Here is a 13059-nt window from a genome sequence, read left to right on the forward strand (position 1 = left end):
TAGAAAATAATGTAAACAGTTTGTATTGGTTATGAAATAGCAGTTGGTTAACTTGGAGAATCCATTTGAACCTGGATCAATCACAAGGCTTTGGAAAAAGATAGATCAAAGTGAAGCATTGCGTATTCCAATACCAGAATATTTGAAACTTGTTGATTTATGTCAAACAATGATATTGGGGTCGGTGGAAGATGAGAAAGTTTTCAGTGCATTAGGGCTTTTGAAATCAAAGATCAGAAACAAATTAGACAAGAATTTGGAAACTTGCTTGAGATTGTTTGTAACCCAGTATAATGTTAGGGATTTTCCATATGATAGGGCACTGGCAATTTGGAATTCCATGCGTAAAAGATGAGGGGTGTGCAACACTTTAAAAGCTGGTGGTGCTACTGCTGAGACAAATGAAAATGATGGATTGCAGACTCAGAGTCAGCATGAAGACGAAGACATTTTTGAATACCTGACTCAGAATGAAGATGAACCTATTAGTACTAGTCAATTTTCGGATCTTGAGTCTATTTGGGATATAGAAGCCTCGGAGTGAGTCACTGAAGTGAATTAGAAATCAGTTTATAGGTATTTATAATTATACTACAATTCTTGAGTCATATTACAATTTCAATTTGCAAAATTGCAATACTATAGTTGTCATTGATGATATTTGATATTGTATTCCTTGAATTTGTCAATCAGAACGGATACTTATTTCATATTTTTAATTGTGAATTTGAATTATTAGTAAACAATTGAATTATTAGTAAATTGGTATTTCATTCCACATTATGTTGAACATGAAATGCAACAATTTGTGTCACAAGATCCATAAAATTATTCTTATTGCATAACTGTCATTGCTAGAACCTTTCTATTGTTCTACATTAAATGCTTAACATGATGTTCATGGCGATTAGGGTTTTGTGTTTGTTTTTTGTCTTAGTTGGCTAGTAAACCGAAGTTGTCGTGCATTGAAAATCTGAGTTGTCCTCTCTTTATTTGTCCATGTCAATGTCAAGTGTGGTCAAATGGTTGGTCAGACATGTTTAATGTTTCATCTCTAACTTGCAAATAAATTTCATGTTTAACAGTTTAAGTGGTGAGTTAGCGAGTGTTGGATTGGGTTTAAATCACGAGGTCTCTAGTTTTTTTAGTGTTAGCAAGCTAGAGATTGTTAATGAAATTGCTTTGGTTGTGAGTGTTGAAATGTGGTGACTGATCAGCAAAGTACTGTACACTCAGTGTGTATCCTCACTGGGGTCCAGGGTTGGGCCAGGCCCCAGACAGGGGTTTGGGGGCGGCAACCCCTAAGAAAAGTGGGGGTTTGGGGGCGGGAGCCCTCAAGAAAAAAAAAAATTGGGTATTTTTTTTTGATGAAAACCGACATTGTAATAAAATCCTAAAAACGTTGACTTTGTTTGTTGCCCTAAAAATGCATGTTATAAGCTGCTAGGATGCTTAAGGCATTGTAAGGTTGATGTACTATTTTTGCTAGATAATAAAAAGATTGGACGGCTGTGTATGGTGGACGTAACCCATTATGGGTGAACCACATTAAATCTTTGTGTTATCTGTGTCTTGTTTTATTTCTTTATCTTTTATATTTAAATCTGCATATAATTGTTAGTTCATATTTGCTTCGGATATGCTTGAAACCCTAACAATTGGTATCAAAGCGAGATTTTCTGTAAATTGGCAAGACTTTCAGATTTGAGTGGGAGCAATGGAGGATTCCAAAATTCAAGGTTGAAAAGTTTAACAGCCAGAATTATCAGTTATGGAAAATGCAGATGGAGGATTACCTGTATCAAAAGGATTTGTGGCAGCCATTGGAAGGAAAGGCAAAGAAAGCGACCACAATGTCAGATGAAGAGTGGGACATTTTAGATAGAAAGGCACTAGGATCCATTCGATTGTGCCTTACGCCATCTGTAGCATTCAATATAACAGAAGCAAAAACGGCTGTAGATTTGATGGCAACATTGGCTAAGCTGTATGAGAAACCCTCAACTTCGAATAAGGTATTTCTTATGAAGTGTTTGTTTAATTTGAAAATGAGTGAGGGAGGATTTGTAGCGGAGCACTTAAATGAATTTAATACAATTACCAGTCAATTGTCTTCGGTAAAAATTACCTTTGCAGAAGAGGTTAGGGCTCTCTTGATTTTATGTTCTTTGCCAGAAAGCTGGAATAGCTTGGTTATGGCTGTAAGTAACTCTGTCTCTGGTAAAAATACTTTGGTATTTGATGATATTGTTGGTGTTATCCTAAGCAAGGAAATGCGAAGGAAAAGCACAAGTGAGACTCCAACATCATCAGGTAGTGTTTTGAATGTGGAGAACAGAGGAAGATCAAAGGAAAGAGGAAAAGGCCCTGGAAATGAGAAGTCACGAGGGAAGTCAAAGAAAGGACACTCTCAATCTAGAGGAAAGAAAGATTGTTGGTACTATGGAAAGCCTAGTCATCTAAAGAAAGACTGTTGGTCTCGGAAAAACAAAGAAGGACACAAAAATGAAAATGATAGTAAGGAAGCTAATATTGCAAGTAATACTTTACAAGATGCTTTAATCTTATGTTTGGATAATGTTAATGATTCTTGGGTAATAGATTCTAGGGCTTCATTTCATGCTACACCCCATAGAAAATATTTTCTAGATTATGTTCAAGGTGATTTTGGATAGGTATATTTGGGTGATGATGAGCCCTGTCAAATTGTTGGAAAAGGAAAGATAAAGATCAAGTTGCAGAATGGTAATGACTGATTTCTATAGGAGGTAAGACATGTTCCTAATTTAAGAAAAAATTTAATTTCTGCAGGGCAACTAGGTAGTGAAGGTTGCATAGTTACCTTCTCAGACAGTATGTGGAAGGTCACTAAAGGATCATTAGTAGTAGCTAAAGGTGCAAAGGTAGGCACATTATATCTGTGTACTGGTAACACTTACTCTACCTTAGCTGCTATAGATAAAGTTACTACAGGGACAACAACAATAAATGTTGCAAGAACAGATTCGATAATGTGGCACCATAGGCTTGGGCACATGAGTGAGAAAGGGATGAAAACCCTTCACTCCAAAAATCTATTGCCAGGACTAAAGAAGATTGATTTAGAGTTCTGTCAAAACTGTGTTTATGGTAACCAAAAAAGAGTCAGATTTCTCAAGGTTGGGAAAGAGAAGAAGAGTGAGAAGTTAGAGCTTGTACATTCAGATGTATGGGGACTGGCTCAGGTATCATCTCTTGGTGGCTCTTGTTATTATGTTATTTTTATTGATGACTCAACCAGAAAAACATGGGTATATTTTCTAAAACAAAAATCAGATGTTTTTGAAACTTTTAAGAAATGGAAAGCTTTGGTTGAGAATGAGACAGGAAAAAAGTTGAAGTGTCTCAGATCGGATAATGGAGGTGAGTATTGCAGCAAAGTATTTGAAGATTACTACTCCTTAAATGGGATTCGAAAGCAGAAGACAGTTCCAGGAACTCCACAGGAAAATGGTGTGTCAGAGAGAATGAATAAGACTATCATGGAACGCGCGAGGAGCATGAGATTGCATGCTGGATTGCCCTTACATTTTTGGGCAGATGTTGTACATACTGTTGTCTATTTGATAAATAGAGGACCTTCAACCCCTTTGAATGGTGGTTTTCTAGAGGAGGCATGGACTGGTAAAAAGGTAAATTATTCTTTTCTTAAAAACTTTTGGTTGCGAAGCTTTTGTCCATGTTGATAAAGAAAACAAAACCAAGCTTGATGCTAAATCTCATAAATGTACCTTCGTTGGATATGGAATAGAAGAATATGGCTATCGGTTATGAGATTTTGAAAATAATAAAATAATTAGAAGTAGAGATGTTATATTCAATGAGAAGGTTATGTATAAAGAACAGATGCAAGAAAAGAAACATGAACAGGACAAACAAGAATATGTCGTGTTGGATGAGATTCCTGAAAATGAAATGCCACAGGTACCTGATGCTCAACAACAACAGATTGTCCCACAAACTCCTGCAAGTGTTAGACTTTCTACGAGGTCAAGTAGACCCCCTGAAATATTTTCTCCTTCTTTGTATTCTATTTTATTAACGGATTCTGGTGAACCAGAAGAATATGAAGAAGCAATGCAGGTAGATGCCAAACAACAGTGGGAGCAAGGCATGAAAGAGGAGATGGACTCCTTGATGAAAAATAAGACTCGGGACTTAGTCCCTTTACCTGTAGAAAAAAGATCCTTGCCTAACAAATGGGTTTATTGGCTAAAGGAGGAGGAAGGAGGTCAGAAAAGATATAAGACTAGACTTGTGGTAAAAGGTTTTGCACAGAAAAAGGGTATAGATTATGATGAAATATTTTCTCCAGTTGTAAAAATGACTTCAATTAGAACTGTACTTAGTCTTGTGGCTGCAGATAATTTACATCTTGAACAATTAGATGTCAAAACAGCTTTTCTCCATGGAGATTTGGAGGAGGAAATTTACATGTTGCAACCACAGGGATATGAGGTCAAAGGTAAGGAGAACTTGGTATGCAGGTTGAAGAAAAGTTTGTATGGCCTAAAGCAAGCACCCCGACAATGGTATTTAAAATTTGATAGTTTCATGGCTGAACACAGTTATCATAGATGTCATTCTGATCATTGTGTATATTTTAAGAGATTTGATAATGGCAGTTATATTATCCTATTGCTTTATGTTGATGACATGCTTGTTGCTGGGTCTAACATGCAACATATAAATGATCTTAAACAGAAATTAGCCAGGTCATTTGCTATGAAGGATTTGGGTGCAGCTAAGCAAATTCTCGGTATGAGGATTACACGAGACAAGAAAAATAGAACCTTGAATTTGTCCCAAAGTGAGTATATAAAGAAGGTGTTGAAAAGATTTAACATGCAAGATGCAAAAGCAGTTAGTACACCTTTGGCTAGTCATTTCAAATTGACTAAGAAGATGTGCCCAAAGGCACAGGAAGAGGTTAATAAAATGTCTAACATCTCGTATTCATCAGTTGTTGGCAGCCTAATGTATGCAATGGTATGCACAAGGCCAGATATTGCACATGCAGTGGGAGTTGTGAGCAGGTTTATGAGTAATCCGGGTATGGAACATTGGAATACTGTGAAATGGATTCTTTGGTATTTGAAAGGAACTACTATGAAGGCATTATGTTTCAAAGGATCTAATGCTGCTCTAAGTGGATTTGTTGACTCTGATTTGGCTGGTGATATTGATTCACGGAGGAGTACTACAGGGTATGTTTTTACTATAGGGGGAACTGCAGTCAGTTGGATTTCTAGGCTGCAAAAGGTTGTTGCACTTTCAACCACTGAAGTTGAGTATGTTGCTGCTACAGAAGCCAGCAAGGAGATGATTTGGTTGCAATGTTTTCTGGAGGAATTGGGTCAGACACAAGAAGATAGCCCATTATATACTGATAGCCAGAGTGCCATTCATCTTGCGAAGAACTTTGTTTTTCATTCAAGGACAAAGCACTTTCAGCTCAGGTTCCACTTCATCCAGACTATTTTGGAGGAGGGTCAGTTATGGCTTGAGAAGATTCACACAAGTGAGAATCCTGCCGATATGTTCATGAAGGCAGTTCCACAGGAGAAGCTAATTTCTTCATCAGTTTCTGTTTGTCTTCTTGATTGATAAATATGGAATTTATACCAGTCAAGTCCTAGTGTTTTATCTAGCAGATGCTGCATGTACAGTTGTGTCGTGTAGTATCAATCTCCAAGTGGGAGATTGTTGAAATGTGGTGACTGATCAGCAAAGTACTATACACTTAGCACGTATCATCGCCAAGGTTCGGGGCCAGGGCGGGCCCTGGGCAAGGGTTCGGGGGTGACAGCCTCCAAGAAAAGCAGGGGTTCGAGGGCGGGAGCCCCTAAGAAAAAAAATTTTGGGGGTATTTTTTTTTGATGAAAACCGACATTGTAATAAAACCCTAAAAAGGCCGACTTTGTTTGTTGCCCTAAAAACACATGTTATAAGCGGTTGGGATGCTTAAGGCATTGTAAGGTTGATGTACTGTTTTTGCTGGATAATAAGAAGATTGGACAGCTGTGTATGGTGGACGTAACCCATTCTGGGTGAACCACGTTAAATCTTTGTGTTATCTGTGTCCTGTTTTATTTCTTTATCTTTTGTATTTAAATCTGTATATAATTATTAGTTCATATTTGCTTCGGATCTGCTTGAAACCCTAACAGTGAGGTCTCAAATTGGTTTGATGCCATGCATTATAGCCGTGAGAGTTAGCGAGTAAGTACTAAGTCATTAATGGTCTGTGTGCCACTGCTCGCACTTGTTTATGATGGTAAATTAATATAAAACATCGATTTTTGTTGGTACTCAATGGGTCGCTATGGTTAAGAGATAAAAAGTTTTGAGATTTTATGGTTATCGCTAGCTCACAGGTCCTTTATCATCAAGGCAATTTAAGTCGCAAGCTTGCGAGTACTGGGAGATTTTAGTTGTCGCTACCTCACAAGATGTTTTGCACTTGACCCTTTTATGTTGCGAGGTTGCGACTGGGTGTGATTTTATGTTGTCGCAAGGTCGCAAGGTGTTCGTGGTTAAGTCATTTTAATTTGTGTTGGGTGGGGGGAGATAGAAGGGGCCTCCCACCCAATGCCCCTCAAATTCTATGGTAGGGTGGGGGGCTAAAGTTGGGGCGGGCATCTGTTCCATTGGTTCGATAAGGCAGTATAGCCGCCTGGAAACAAACAAATCAATGAAATCCACTCCACAATAATATGGTAGAGGGGCCAGTTGATTGTTCACTCTATTCATTTCCCTCTGGTCGGTTCATTTGATTGTGTCTTTATATAAATGTATTAACGGACATCACCCACCCTAACTCGACTGACCATGGGGGCTGTTGAACACACCTTTCCCTCTCCCGACCTTTGAGGGTGGGTGGGAGGAGATAGTTGGGTGGGAATTGTAGTAAGCAAGCAGGAATATGGCGGCTAAGAAGCAGGCGGGACCAGAGGGAAGAGAACAGAAGAGCAGCAGGGAATGGAGACTCCACGTCTTTCATTCAACTCAAATCCCCACCCCCCACCGCCCCCCATAAAGGACATAAAGGAAAGGGGGGAATAGCTATTTCTATCAGTTGGTCGTTTGACATCTGCTCGATTCATTCCATCTCTTGGCCTCCTCCCGGAACTTTTACTATTCCCACCCGCCCAATTAGAATCGATTATGGATCAGTGTCTCCCCACCAATGGCTCCAATAGTCCCGTCCCTCCCTCCATCACCTTGCCCTCAATCCTCCTATTTGTTCCTGGGGGCCCATTGGACCTATTGATCTCCGCCGGGGACTGTATAGACTTTGCTTGCTTCAATATTCCTATAGGAAGAAAGTCAAGGAGAAGGGAAGGTGGGCTCAGCTAAAAGTTGTTAATACAGAAGTAATCTAAAGAGTTTCTTGCTCGCTTCCTTTGAGTATTGTTTCATCGTTCGTGGTTCGATTCTTCGGGCTGTCTCCCGCTTATTCCATTCCTGATGGATGCCTATACGAACCTATCCTCCCCGAGGACAGAGATAGAGAGTAAATGGTAGGGATGGACGAAACGAACTGGATGAAAGAAAAGAAGCAATGGAACTCAACAGTCGATGCAGTGCATGATGGAGAGGGAACGAAGCAACAAGACAAGCGGACAGAGTGGCTCACTCGAGCTCTGCTATTCAACCCAATGCTCCCCTAATTATGATTGGATATTCTGATTGGATCATGGCGGGGGAAGGGAGGGAGAGGAAGGGATCCAATGCGATTCATTATATACATATTAACAACCCTCACCTATCGTGTACCTCCATACCCCCCTAGCTTCGATTAAATCCACGCCTACACAAAATCCTGATTGAAAAGCTAGCCTAGCTCCGGAATTGGCTCCTCGACTTCATTCGACACTAGCTCTTGAAGCCATAATAAAACCAGCTACAGATAAGATCAAAAAGCATTACCAAATAGATAGATATATATTATTCTATATTCCCACCACAGCCCCAGATTAGCCTTCCCTCTCGAAGTATGGAGATATAACCTCGCCCCTATACTAAAATATTAGCCTGAGGATCCATATGTTGCATGAGGGTTGTGGGCTGGAAATGACCCCGAATGGCGGAGCTGAAACTGATTGGGTTCGCACATAAATTTTCATAAATGTGTTAGGCAATGAGGATCCCGGCTTCTCACGTGATATGCTGATAATATAAGATCTAAGGCTGGAAGTATCGTCGAAGATAGATAAATTATGTTAGGATTGAACTGACTCCCACAGGTAAGACTATACCTTCCGTAAAGTTGGGATGCTCACTCCTAACAGATACAATGACCTCCGGGGATATGCGCAAATACCTAACCACTAACATTGGCAAGGCTCTACACGTCTGTATTACTCAATTTTAGTGTCGTATGCGCTTCGTAGTAAGGGTCGTAATTATAGGTGAGATCCCTATAGAATCCCATGTGCAACATGTTTCATGCGATACCTCACCTTGGTGTTAGATGTTGAACGAGATACCTGGCCTTGGTGGGGCATTTCATCAGTCGATTGCCTTATATATGGATATTGTCAAAAAGCATACCTTCTTTGTCTTACTTGTCGGGTATTCACTGCTTCTACTTTCACAATATATTATGGCACAACTATTCTTCTAGGCTGGCCCTTCACGACGAAGCAAAAAAAAAAAAGACCACTTAACCTGCACTAGGATGGTGCACCAATATACCTCCCCTCTGGGCTATGAACTGCAGTGTATGCCTGCGAATACTGAATGTTTAGTTGACTGGTCCTGCCTATCCGTGCTTGTGGACACCTGTTTGTCCGTTGATCATATCAGTAGCTGTTAGCTGTTGATCCATTGATAGCATCAGTAGCTCTGCATATAGTAGCTATGGCTATCTCTGTCCAAGGGTCTATCTCTAGGTCGCAGTGAGAGAGCAGCTATCGAGGAATAGAAGTGTGACGAATGATTGGCTTTCCTTCCAAAGAGAATAAGAGAGAATGTCCTTCACTACTACGACTAGCCGGGGAAAGAAAGCTACCCGAGGTATTCGGTAGACCAGATTTCCCATTCATTAGAGGGTAGGGTATAAACACACAATTCTTCGGCTTCCGAATCAGGGCTTCAAACAACACTTTGCAAAAAACTCGGCGAATCGGATAAATGCTGCTTTAAAGCTATGGATATTCACTACGGTTATGGAAGGAAGGCGCAGCTGTACCTCCATTCAGATAGTTACCCACAACTATGAACTTTACCCGATCAATTGAACCTTGAAGCAAGTGTTTTATTGACCCATCTTTATTCAAAGTATTTCGCCGGGATAGCTGAGAAGGTGTCCTTTTCCTCTAGTGATAGTCGCTGAAACCCTCTTCAGCAATGCTGGATATCTTATTGAAATAGAGATATTCACGACCTTTCCACCTATAACTGTGAACTTTAACCGATCAATTGAACCGTCCCTTCTGTAGCCCTGTAGCCCTAATCTGTAGCTCTCCTAATCCTTACTTCTGATCTGTAGCCCTAATCTGTGGCCCTGTAGCCCTAAGCTGACTTCTGAGTTGTCGTAATAAAGGAAACCTACAAGGACACCCTTAGAGGACACCTCTATATACACCTCCATATACACTGTAGGGACTTGCCTAAAGAGTAATCCAGCTGCTCCACCCTACGTCAGTGGTACCATGAAGCGTGGTACCATATCCGAGAAGCGTGGTACCTTGAAGCTACCATGAACGGTAGGGTCGTGGAAGAGTAAGACAACTTATAATAGAGTTACCTGGGAGCACCTACAATGCTATGTGGAAGAGCCGGGTGGAAGAGTTACCCGCTCTATACCCTTCCCTGGAGCTAAGGAAGCATATGAGACTAACCGAGTGATAATTGTACCAGCTAAGCAAATCGTCTAGATCTTAGTGCTGCTCAGCTTTTTCAGGATTGCTGCAGGGCTATTACTCAGTCCTACCCCCATTTACACAGTTAAGGAAGGCTTCGTGGCTATCCTAGAGTGGAAACTAGCAAGAGCTAAGGGCCTGGCTCGCCCCCACTGTTGAGTCCCCATACCTTTGCCTGAGATCGGATATGCACATCCCTATTGCTGGTAGTATCTCTCTCCCATGCGCTCATCTCATGAGTGTTTCCATCCTCCCATGCGTTTCAATAGTATCTCAATCGCATGCGCTTATCTTGTATCTGGACTCCTTGCTTGTTAATAATTGGTAGGGGTAGCCGGGAATAGTTGATCCCAGCTTTAATATGGGAGTTCTAGTGATACCTTATGTCTGTTAGCTATCGTGCTGAAGAGGGTCATTTCTATTTCTATTTAGCATTTTAAGTTGCGATCTAGCGATAGGCAAGTTTTGGTCTGATTTTGTGGTCATTGCATGCTCGTAGGTTTGTAAGTCTCAAGTCAAAAAAATTTGCGAGCATGCGATGGTAGTTAAGTGCCTTGTTGTCGCGGGATCGCAAGGGTTTAAGTCAAGTTAAGTTTCTAGTTGCAAGCTTGCGATGAAATAAGTTATTTTGTTAGATTTGCAGTGGTCGCCAGCTCGCAGGTAAAGAAAGAATATTACAAATGTTGTTGCGAGGTTGCGACTGAAGGGCTTGATGAAGATCAATGGCTGTCTCTCACTCATGAGCTTCTTTGAGGATTCGTAAAAGGGGTTGCGAGCTTGCGATGAAGAGGATTTGGTAGCATTGTCACTAACTCACAAGTTCCTTTCCAAATTGTTATAATCGGTTGCAAGCATGCGATTAAAGATGGGGATTGACACGTGGACTTGTTTGTCGGGTTCTGTAAAATTTTTGAATGACAATCACCAATCAAATGCCACAGTAGCTACTGCTAGTTCATGCAAGTGTGGAAATTAATATTAATGAGACTTGAGAGAAGTGACAGCGCCCAAATACCATAAATTGCATGATCGAGCTGAGATTTTGACATTTGTATAATTGCATTAATGCCACGCTAGCTAGTTCATGCAAGTGTGGCAAATGGCAATTAATGAGACTTGAGAGAAGTGATGACACCCAAATACCATTTTATGTTGTGAGGTTGCGACTGGGTGTGATTTTATGTTATCGCAAGGTCGTGAGGTGTTCACGATTAAGTCATTTTAATTTGCGATCATGCGATGTGGTTGGTATCACAACTTAGTTGGTTTCATCGCTTGCTCCCAGGTTTTGAAGTTGTTTAGCATTTTAAGTTGCGATCTAGCGATAGGTAAGTTTTGGTCTAATTTTGTGGTCATCGCATGCTCGCGGGTTTGTAAGTCTTAAGTCAAAAAGTGTTGCGAGCATACGACGGCGGTTAAGTGTCTTGTTGTCATGGGATCGCAAGGGTTTAAGTCAAGTTAAGTTTCTAGTTGCGAGCTTGCGATGAAATAAGTTATTTAGCATTTTAAGTTGTGATCTGGCGACAGGTAAGTTTTGGTTTGATTTTGTGGTCATCGCATGCTCGCGGGTTTGTAAGTCTTAAGTCAAAAAGTGTTGCGAGCATTCGACAATGGTTAAGTGTCTTGTTGTCGCGAGATCGCAAGGGTTTAAGTCAAGTTAAGTTTCTAGTTGCGAGCTTGCAATGAAATAAGTTGTTTTTTTAGATTTGCAGTGGTCGCTAGCTCACAAGTAAAGAGATAATATTACAAATGTTGTTGTGAGGTTGCGACTGAAGGGCTTGATGAAGATCAATGGCTATCGCTCACTCATGAGATTCTTTGAGGATTCGTAAAAGGGGTTGTGAGCTTGCGATTAAGAGGATTTAGTAGCATTGTCACTAACTCGCTAACACATGGACTTGTTTGTCGGGTTCTGTAAAATTTTTGAATGGCAATTGTCAATCAAATAGAAGGGCATGAATTCAAATTTCACTTGAGTACTTCAACTTTGAATTTTGAATTAATGCCACAGTAGCTAGTTCATGCAAGTGTGGCAATTAATGAGACTTGAGACTTGAGAGAAGTGACGGCGCCCAAATACCATAAATTGCATGATCAAGCTGAGATTTTGTATAATTGCATTAATGCATTCTATCTTCGAGGTAATCTAGTGAATTGAGTTGTACAACAACATTGGAGAATTCGGAGTGTTGGGTGTCGAAAAATTTCAAAAAATTGGTTAAGAACAAGTTTTTCTCCTGCAACTAAAATGAGCCAGGCGATGAGTGGAACTGGAGGTTCCAAGCCCAAGGCCACAACAAGTGGAGTAGGAGGACCTGGAGGTTCCAAGGCCAGTGCCACTGAGGAAAAGATGGTTAAGAAATACAAAGAAGAATTTGTAGATTTGATGCCAGGGAGTTCCGTTTCTTTGAATACAAATGATTTGGCATGGAGAGATTTATGGAGCCAATGCAAAAACCCTACCACGCTTAATATGATTGGTGCTGCTCTATTTCATTATTTCTAGAATAATAGGGTTAAGGGTGTACCGATGTCAAACCCTTGGGATTTAAATATGGCAAAGTTAATTGTGCTAGATGTGTATGTTGATGTAGATTTGATCAAAGAGTTGGCCAAACGCTATTGCCCAGTATCTAGGGTAATCAGAAGAAAGAACCAGTCTACCCTAGTTTCAATTAACAGAGCTAGCTTTGTGGAAGCTTTCCAGATTACTGGTGCTGCATGTACAGATATAGATTTGGAGTGGATTGCAGAGGATTATGACAAATACAAAGGTGTTATCAAGAAGCATGCAATGCCCAGATACATGCCTAGGGTGAATAGGAAACCGGTTATAATTCCAAAGAGTATCGAACCACCATTTGAGATCACATCTTTCCACCATTATATGCATTATACAATCTATGGATTATGCAGAGTGTAGGGTTTTGATGGAGATTCAACAGTGTCAGTTGAATTACTGATTATGGCCATGGACATTCAACACCCAGATGTTAACAAATATAATGATTAAGTGGGCTATGTGGTTGAACACATTCATAATGCTCTAGTTGAAATTCAGAGTGGTGCACCCAGCCCTACATTCAAGCATTACTCATTGCTGATGCATTTAATCTTGTTCTATAATGTTGAGTTCATGGATAAAGAATTG

Source organism: Cryptomeria japonica, chromosome 5 (genome assembly GCF_030272615.1).
Source record: "Cryptomeria japonica chromosome 5, Sugi_1.0, whole genome shotgun sequence".
NCBI lineage: Eukaryota > Viridiplantae > Streptophyta > Pinopsida > Cupressales > Cupressaceae > Cryptomeria > Cryptomeria japonica.